Consider the following 9,195-nt stretch of genomic DNA (forward strand, 5'->3'; position numbering starts at 1 on the left):
AGACATATCTAAGAATGCTACTTGGCCCTGTCTTCTTTCAAAAATAAAATGGAATTTTCTGTCAATCATTCCAACAGCTTTGAAAGATTTTCCAGGTATTCTGTATGAACACTTGAAAATCCCAATTTAACTGTTGCTCCCTCTTCATTAAATCACACTTTCCATCATTTTTAAGTCACAAAAGTTTAGGGCAGTGGTTCCCGAAAATTGGAAGTGCCCTTTCCCCCCTATTTTTCAGACTTACAGAGGCTAGAGGGTCCTAGGGAGGGCTCCCCAGACCCCCCTAGACCTCCCAGGACTCCAGCACTGGCTGGAGGTAAGTGAACAACCCCCCTGCCCCCCCCCAAGCAACGCAATCCTGGGGATCACTTTGCTGCATTCCTCCCATCCAAGCAAATACTTACGTGGTTCCATCCTCCTAAGGAGAACTTTGGGAATCACTGGCTTAGGGGACGATGAAGGAATGTGAGATGGCAAAAAGTCCCATCAATGACCCTGAACATAATTTGCCTTCAAGAAAAGGATCCTTCATTGGCTGTAAATGATACATGGAGCATAATTTTCTGCTAGGTGCTTGTAGTCATGTCCCAAGATTCCCAGCAAGAAGTGATGCTCCACAAATCATTTGGTTCTGAGGTAAGACCCCATAGATCCTCTTCTTCCTCACAGGGCTATTGTAAAGAGGATGGACCTTTCACACTAGCCAGAGCTCTTTGAAGGAAGGGCAGGATAAACAGGCAACAAGAGGTAGCAAAAGGCCTGTTGTGTTTGGGGAAGGGGCTGCAGCTGTCTAATTAGGGGAAACTCTTCATTCTCCTCAGTTTCTCTTCAGTCACTCATCAGGAAAGAGGAATTCCAGGGCCTTTGCTAGATGTGTTTTATTCAGTTTGTTTGTATATACTCTCTCCTCATGTTTTATTTAAAAATCCTTTATTTTGGTGGTCATAAGACTTTCATGATTTAGGGACATCGTTTCTGCGCATTGAAAGGAAGCTAATCAACTTTTTGGGACATAAGTGGCATAATTATGTCTACATGTTGACCCTGGCAGTGATTGCCTACACTTCAAAGCAGACACATTAGATATTTATTTAAAAGGTTATTTATGAACAAAATCCTTCAGCGGCACAGGTGGAAAGGTTGCAACCAATTAGAACCATAGAAGGGACCTGAAGATATCTAATTAGTCACTTCAGGTATGGGTCGCATCGACTGATTTATGGTTCAGCATAGGTCAGGTCAGGGCCAAATTGGATCCCTACATATGTGTATCATCATTTTTTATTATGCAGATAAGAGATTGCCTGTATATCTCCAATAAGGACAAAAGATAAGCAGCTTGGAATGAAAAAGGACTACACAAGTTATTAAAAAATGCACAAATCCTGCAGCAGGACCTAACTCTCCTGACTTTTCACCTCCTTTTTTGCAGATTCCTTTATCTGGGAAAGACAACCAGCAATTGGCCATTCCCCCTTTGGAGTGTTCCCATTCAGATTCCAAGTTGAGGATCATCTTTAAGAATTCAACCCTATCAGCATCAACTCCAGTAAGTGATAGAGGAAGACTGCATGCAGCCTTTAAGGTTGACTTTACAATCCATAGCCATGAGGCTTGCAGGTAGCCTTTCCAAGTCAAGCAACCTCTAGAGGTTGGGTCTGGACACCCCTTTCTAATCTACTTCCTAAGGATGCACATCAATTCCCTACTCTTAATCTCTATTCTGCACTATAGCTGCTATTTGAGACCAACTTGACCAAAACACTGCATATTATTAGACAGTCTGAAATAGGCAAACACCCCCCCCCCCCCCAACAACTAACAACCAACCTGGTGAAGAGACACAAAAATTCCTATTCAACCTGAGGTACCCATGGCACTGGGGGCAGAGCCATTTAGACTCCATTTGCTCCTTCACCACTCAGTGAGTGTTTGGCTGGAGAGCAGCCTCACCCAACCAGCCTAGGATCGGCTGATCATTTTATGAAGTTGAAAAGGAATTTTTGCATCTCTTCTCTGTCCCTTTGTTGAGACTTGTGAAGGAGGGAAGGGGTGAAAACAACCACCCTGTGATGTCTTGTGGGATAGATACAAATTTTCAACAGAACACAACAAACACCTGCCACAGGTAGTGATGTAATCAAACAAAGAGTGGCAGGTAACATTTTAACATTGTCCTTCCCCCACTTCTCTGATTTGAACTGTATTGTAGTATAAATCAAAGGGCAAGAAAACATTAGGCAACTGCCCCAAATCTTCTGCCTACCCCACTGCATATGTGTACACAGGCCCAAGCCCCAAATCTTCTGCCTTCTCCACTGCATACTTGTACACAGGCCCAGGCCAAGCCCCTAAAATGCCCCACATGGCAAATTTCTTTGCCATTCCAGGAGGGAGGGGAAGTATGCTCCCAATATGAGTGGAAGCAGGAAATGTGTGGCGGACAATTGGGGATACTGTAGGTACTCTGCTGTAAGTATACTCTGTGTTCCACACACCTTCTTTGTGCTGAGAGTGGGTGAGTGGCTGGACTGGTGGCTGGCCAGTGGAATTCATGTGAGGGGCTCCCACCAACCTCATTGCCATGCCAGCACTGCTTGGACATGTGAATTAGGCTGAAGTATTCTGCTGCATTTCAGGATTCCAGGCCATGAACATTAGTAGGGAAATCTTTTAGGATTACTTTTTTCTTTCTTTTTTTAAAGGTGTACACCGAAACATATAGAGCGTGAATACAACAAACTTGTTTGTGCAAACACATATATGATACAGCATATCATATAATGTATGTATAATATCCCATATATCCATCAGGGACTCTTGATTGGCTGTAGCTGTCTGCTGAGTGTATTTAGTGTCTGTTCTGGGTTTGCTTCTATATGTGAAGTAGTCCAGAAACTCAGGTACTGTTGGGCAGTGTGAGCCAGATTTCCTAAGTATAAGAGGTGAGTATGCCAGAAACTCTAAATCATGGCAAGTCTCTGAAGTGGCTGTAAACTGCATCTCCTGTATGGCTCTTGGCTGTATCACAGTTTGGGAAAGACCGTAATAGCATTCAAAAAACATCAAGGCCTACTCCAATTTCCTTTCTTGTGACCTTGTCAAAGGAAAGCAGTGCGCAGAAATAGCAAGGACTAAAGATTTCACAGCAGGCATTATGTATAAAAGCACTCACGGTTTTGGCACCACCTGCTCACAGCTCCTTGTCGAGAAAGATACTGTACCTGGAAGTATTTCAAATGTGTGGCTTCAGATATAAACTTTAAAAAAGCAATGGCTCAGAGTGAGATTATGAACAAAGATTATAGGTAAATAGAAATTCTCTTTTTACTATATTCTCTTTCTATTTCCATAACCACTTTGCACAATCTCCTTTACAACACTCTTGGAACCTGGAGTTGGACAGAACATGTAGAAAACTAGAAAAGAAGCATCTTTGGTAGCACATTAAAAGAACATGATTCCATGCTAAATTTGTCACCAGTTGCTTAGTTCATCATCAGATTCTAATACACAGTTAGAGCTTCTGTGCAACATTTGCAATATTCTCAGGTAGTTCAGAATATGCCCAACCTGCTCTGCAATAAGGAATCCACCTTATTTGTACCATTGCTGAACTAAACCCCAATCAAAACAAACCTTTTCAGTAGGGCCGTTGTCTTAACCTTTTGGTATTAATCCCCAACTGGGATCAAGTAAAATGAAAAGAAACACTGGTTCTCCCTCCTCCAACTTGTATGGAAAGGAAGCACATATGGGGAGAGGGACACTGAAATATAGTACAATGAACCAATCAGAGGTTCCTCCTTTCCTGTGTGTGTGTGTGACTGTGATCTTCTATGTCTTTCTTGACCTCTCTGCAGAGGAGTTGGTAGAGTTTTAACAGGCAGAGACTGTTTTCACATGGTGAGCATAAGGTAGAGACTATCTTGAATTCATGTATCCTTGTTATTTATAATTATGACACATGAATTATTGACAGGTGTTGGAATCACTCTCCATCTAACATAAATTTTATTCTTTTCAAGAAATGGTTATAGTGAAATGCCATACACATTTTTTTTTTTAAATTTATCGTCTGTCTCATGAATTACTTTTATTGTAATTGCTACATTCTGTGTCATGCTGTAGCTACTAGAAAAGTTTGATTGCTGGTGTTCTTTTTTCAAATTGCTTGTCAACCAGGAAAAAATACTGGATGAAATAGGAAAAAGTTAATATAAATTATGTCCTGACCCGCAGTGCCAAGGAAAATGGGGCCTATTAGAAGTTTTGTATTTTTTAAAATATGTAATGTACTTCCCTGTTTCATCTGACTGGACACAATAGTGAGATAAAGCATGTTCCAATTATCTGTAATAGGAAACCAAAATGACATTGCATGAGAAGAAACCCTGAAAATGCAAAAGATGCAAAGGAATGAAAAATGGTCTAGGATTCATATTACAAAGCTATTAGACAATGTTATGTTCTGATTTATTAATGGAGATTCACTGTCTCTCCTTGTCCCTTCCTAATCATGTGAACTAGAAGATTCCAAGCTCCATGTAGAAAACTATAAAGCAGGGATTTGAAACCTGCCTGCAGGCCACATCTGGGCGCTACCCAAGATCATCCAGTCCATGCAGAGGTTGACCTAGGAGGCTGAGCCCAGACTTATGAAGTCTCCGATGTGCGGGAGCTCATCCCAAGCTCCCAAGCTCATCCCAAGCAAGGCCTCTGAGAGGAATTTTATCAAGGGGTACAAAATTTCTTTTGGGCCCCTTCCCAAAAGTGTGTGGGGGTGGGAGGTGGCAGTGGCAAAACAGGCAGGGGGAAAGTGGCAACAGCCATAATAGTCTTTGGAGCCCAGGTCTACCAGTCTTCCCAATGCAGAGCAGGAAGGTCTTCCTGCCTGCCTGGTGTTGGCAGCTAGATACAGAAAATCAAACACACTCCTAAGTCTCGGAGTTAAAATCTTTCAAATATAGAAAATCATTGCAAAAGATTAGTATCATTGTATTTAGGCTCATACTAGAATGGACTGTGTACACCAAAACTGACTTCTGCAACAGCTGCAGTCCCACAGCTGTGTTCCTGAGCTCCTTTACACTCCTTCATAGTTAGCAGATCCACAAGCCAAAGAGCTACTGTAGCAGGTCAGTTTCTTCCCAGATGTGACACTGTTGAGGAATGTATGCACTCCCGGGCCTGGTGTTAATGGCTTCTGGCAGTAGTCACTGCCATGTGCCCACAGTAATGCCCTCAGCATCCCATATGGGCAGTGAATTTGGGTGAGATTGGAAAATGAAGGATCTCAGGAAATTTCTGGGCCCCCTTCTTTGGCTCCTGGGCCCCCTTTCTGACCCTGAGCCTGGGTACAAATTACCCCCTTTAGCCCCCTCTCCTAGGCCCTGATCCCCTCCTAGGCCCTTTACCACCCTAGGCCCTGATCCCAAGCCAAGCTTCATGCAGCTGCTTCTGCGAGCTTGGCAACCCAGAAGTTAGGCGATTATGTGCTGATGTTATTGCTGAACATCTGGCGCCTTTGCTGCAAAGCTTGCTGAACCCTGCTATAAAGCATGAAGTATCTGCTATATAGGCTTCTTGTAGTGCCAACAGAAGTTCACTTCCCTTCATTGCAAGAGATTTCTAGCTGGCATTACAGCAGTTTCTGGCTAGCATATATTTTGCTGAGCAAAACTACATCTAACATTTTGACTGGTGTGACGGTGGCTTACCAGTGCTTTTTTTTTTTTTTTTATAGAAAATGTTTCACATCTATGGATAACAACACTGATGTCCTTCCCTACTCTTTGAGACACATGCTTCATGTTGGCTTAGGTTGGCAACCTTCAGTCTCGAAAGACTATGGGATAAGCCTACAACACCTGGTATTCCCAGGTGGTCTCCCATCCAAGTACTAACCAGGCCTGACCCTGCTTAGCTTCTGAGATCAGACAAGATCAGGCATCTGCAGGGTATCATGTTGGCTGCCATTTCTAAAATCTAGAATGCTCCAGAGAATGCCATGGCATGGATGTCATCTCCTGTAGATGGTACCAAAAGAAACCAAAAAAGTAGCTGGCAAGAACTGGGAAGATGTTGGAATGTCAGCAATGCTTCAGGCACTGCTGCTGCTTCTGCCACTGCCACCATCACCCAGAGAGGTGTGACATTTCATTTGTCATTTAAAGGAAAAAAAGAACATGCCAAAATGTTCAATGTGGTTTTGTGGAACTCCTCACAAAATAGTCCCTCTTTTTTGCTATCAGTGAAAGGGAATGTTTGGCAAAAATGGACGTGAGTATTCTGGTCAATGTCCAATTTGACTGCCAGCTTTAACTGCCATCTGCCTCTTTGTTTTGGCTGTGAGGTTCTTGAATAGTCAGGCAGCCAAATTCTATCCTAGCACAGCTTGAAGTAGGGGGTGGTACTATTTAGAAATGGTAGCCAGCAGGAACCATGTGTCATGAAGGGGCGGTGTTGGGGGCCAGGCAGTGGTCTAGGGCCCATGCCCATCAGAGGGCCCACATGGCCAGAGTGATCCTTGAAACCTTGGCACACATGGCAGTGGTGGCACCCAATGCACCATCTGGGGCAGACAGGCATGGATACCTTGGAAGCCTTGGTGGAGGGCTTTGCCTCAAGGCCTTCAGCAACCAGGCACTGGAACTATCTCAGAGTTCCATCTGGCACATTTGTAATGCTCACCTTTACTGTGAGTTAAGCATTACAATTCAAAGTACCTTCTGCAGCTCAGATTTAAATCCAAACCCTAAAGAAACCTAAAGCCCATGTGTCACCTAGGCCCAGCCCAGGTGGCCTGGAATTCCTCAGGAGCAGGGGGCTCCTCAGGGGTAGGGGCCTCCTCGGGAGTAAAACCTAAGCACTGTCAGGACTGGGGTCGCAGGCAAGACACCTCCCTGGGAGTAGGACCTAGTGCCTCCTGGGAGCAGCCAGCAGCCACATGGGCTGAAGGGGTGGGGCTGGCCCAGCCCAAGGCTGGCTTCATAAGGAGGCTAGACAGCCTAGAGAGAGGTTGCTCCTCTCCAGTTGGGAGCAGGGTCAAAGGGACGGCCAGAGGGGGTAGCCACCCTGGCCTTATGCCGATCCAGGCCCTGAAGGGAACTTTGCTTACCTTGGTCCTGGAGAGAGGTGCTGGGAACTCCCCGATCCTAGGCCTGCCCGGGCCCCGGGGGTGACAGCAGGAAAGGTGGGGTTGCAGAACCAGGGACCTGGTACCAACTACCTCCATTGGAGGCCAGCTGATTGAAGGGCAAGCACGGAGGTACTGGGGGCCCTCCTGATGACAGCTAAGCTGACCCCAGACAACAGCACTGCAGCCCTCGGGAACCCATACCCCTGGCCGACAGGCACCAGCCAGAGAACTCTGCCTGAAACCTCAAGGGGTCGGGAAGGAGCGGGGAACGAGCCTATGAGGCGCTGACGACATGAGTCTGTGTAAGGCAACGGGGCCTGTGACGTAACAGGCCCCATGAATGGCAAGAGTTTGACGTGAGTAAACCATCTGTGCAAAGCTGTGTCTGCCTCCCGTCCTTCTTTCCGCTGCCGACCGACTTACCTCGACAGGGTAAGCTTCCCATGCTCGGTCGCACACCAAGGCGCGGGGTCTCCGCCCGCCATGGACATTACACCATGTCTCTCCCTACTTACTTCCTATAATCCATCCACCCGCTGTCTCTAAGCCCTCTCACCTTTCTTGTTCTTTTGTAGCAATTGCATTTACCATACAGATTTCCTTTCTCCCAGTTGTCTGACATGCTGTGATGGCTGCTGGGAATTGGGGGGGGGGGCATGACTACAACTGCCAGCAAAGTTTGCACCTGGCCCATTGATCTCACAGCATGTCAGGCATCAAGGAGCATTGGGGAGAGGGGGCGGTAACATTCATTTCATCCTCTGAGTTCATCTGCTGATAAAACTGCTAGGTTTGTAGATTAGCTTGTGTTGTTAAGGAAATTGAAATGGAATGACTCAGAAACAAAACAAAAAAAAAAACCCCAGAAAATTTTCATGAAATATTATGATATTTATAAGGTCCTAAACAAAATACTTTAATCAGTGGTATTGCTGGTGGGGTGCAGGGGGTGCAATAATGCGCATAAGGGGGTGTGACACCACTACTGGCCAAAAAATTTTATATCTTGGTATGTTTGAATAATACCATAAAGTTATATATCATTTGATGTGTAAATTCATGAAGAATGCAACAAAACAAACAATATCCCTAATCTATCAAAAATTATAGCCAAAAAAAACCTGCAGCGGAGCAATGGTGCATCACTACTCCCATCGCCAGGGGTTTTGCCCTACTCAATGCATGGGAGGCAGTCCATTATGAGCATGACACACTTTTCTCCTCTGCCGGGTGACACAACCCTAGTGACGCCACCACTCTAATAGAAATACAGAAGCAGGGAATTTTTATCAGATGCTCTAAGTTAATAATGATAAAGAGGTCACCAAAAGAATGTTGTGCTGACATGCTCAATGATTCAGAAACACGCAACTTTTCATATTTCAATCCACACAACAACCCGTTTGATGTTCTAAATAAGCACGGTAGACTTTCCACATTTAAAAACTAGTTTCTGCATTCATTCTAAAGACACTTATGCATGAATCCAAACCTTTTTATGTTCCCATATACACGTGAAAGGATTTCTTTCTCCCTTCAATGGCCACATGTGCAGCTGAACTGTTGATTCAGGTCTTACCATGATCTAACTTTCTGCAACAGCATTAAAAATAAGGGGCAGCAGAATATGATATGCTAAGAAACCTGTTTGACTGCAGGCTAAGTGACACCATTTGAAAGGTGAAACATAAGGACTGTAGCGTGCAAGTATTAAATATATTTTGACACTAGAAAACCGGCAAACAATGTTCCTTCTGATTGAGTCAGCTTTCTAATAAGAAGGGCAGAGAGGCAATGTGTCCTAGCCAAGGAGAAATGTTTAATAGCCTCATCAACATTCTTTATCCTGAAATACTTGCTGACTTGGTCAGTTCATATACTACAGCAATGGCAGGTGTTGAATACAGAGAGCATAGCTTGCAGCAAAATATTATGCTTCCTTTTCATTCAGGCTACCTTTGGAAATAAGGTCCACATGCACAGAGTGTGTGGTTTAATCTGAGCCACTATATGAATGTAGATTTCCTACCAGCTGATGAGATTTTTCCTACTTG

The 9,195-nt window shown here is 44.5% G+C and overlaps 1 pseudogene; it reads right to left on the reverse strand.

Moving 5' to 3' along the window:
* Positions 1-5,858: 5,858 nt before the first annotated feature.
* Positions 5,859-5,973, reverse strand: LOC136646986 (5S ribosomal RNA; annotated as a pseudogene).
* Between the last annotated feature and the right edge of the window lie 3,222 nt (positions 5,974-9,195).

This window comes from Tiliqua scincoides, chromosome 3 (assembly GCF_035046505.1).
Source record: "Tiliqua scincoides isolate rTilSci1 chromosome 3, rTilSci1.hap2, whole genome shotgun sequence".
NCBI lineage: Eukaryota > Metazoa > Chordata > Lepidosauria > Squamata > Scincidae > Tiliqua > Tiliqua scincoides.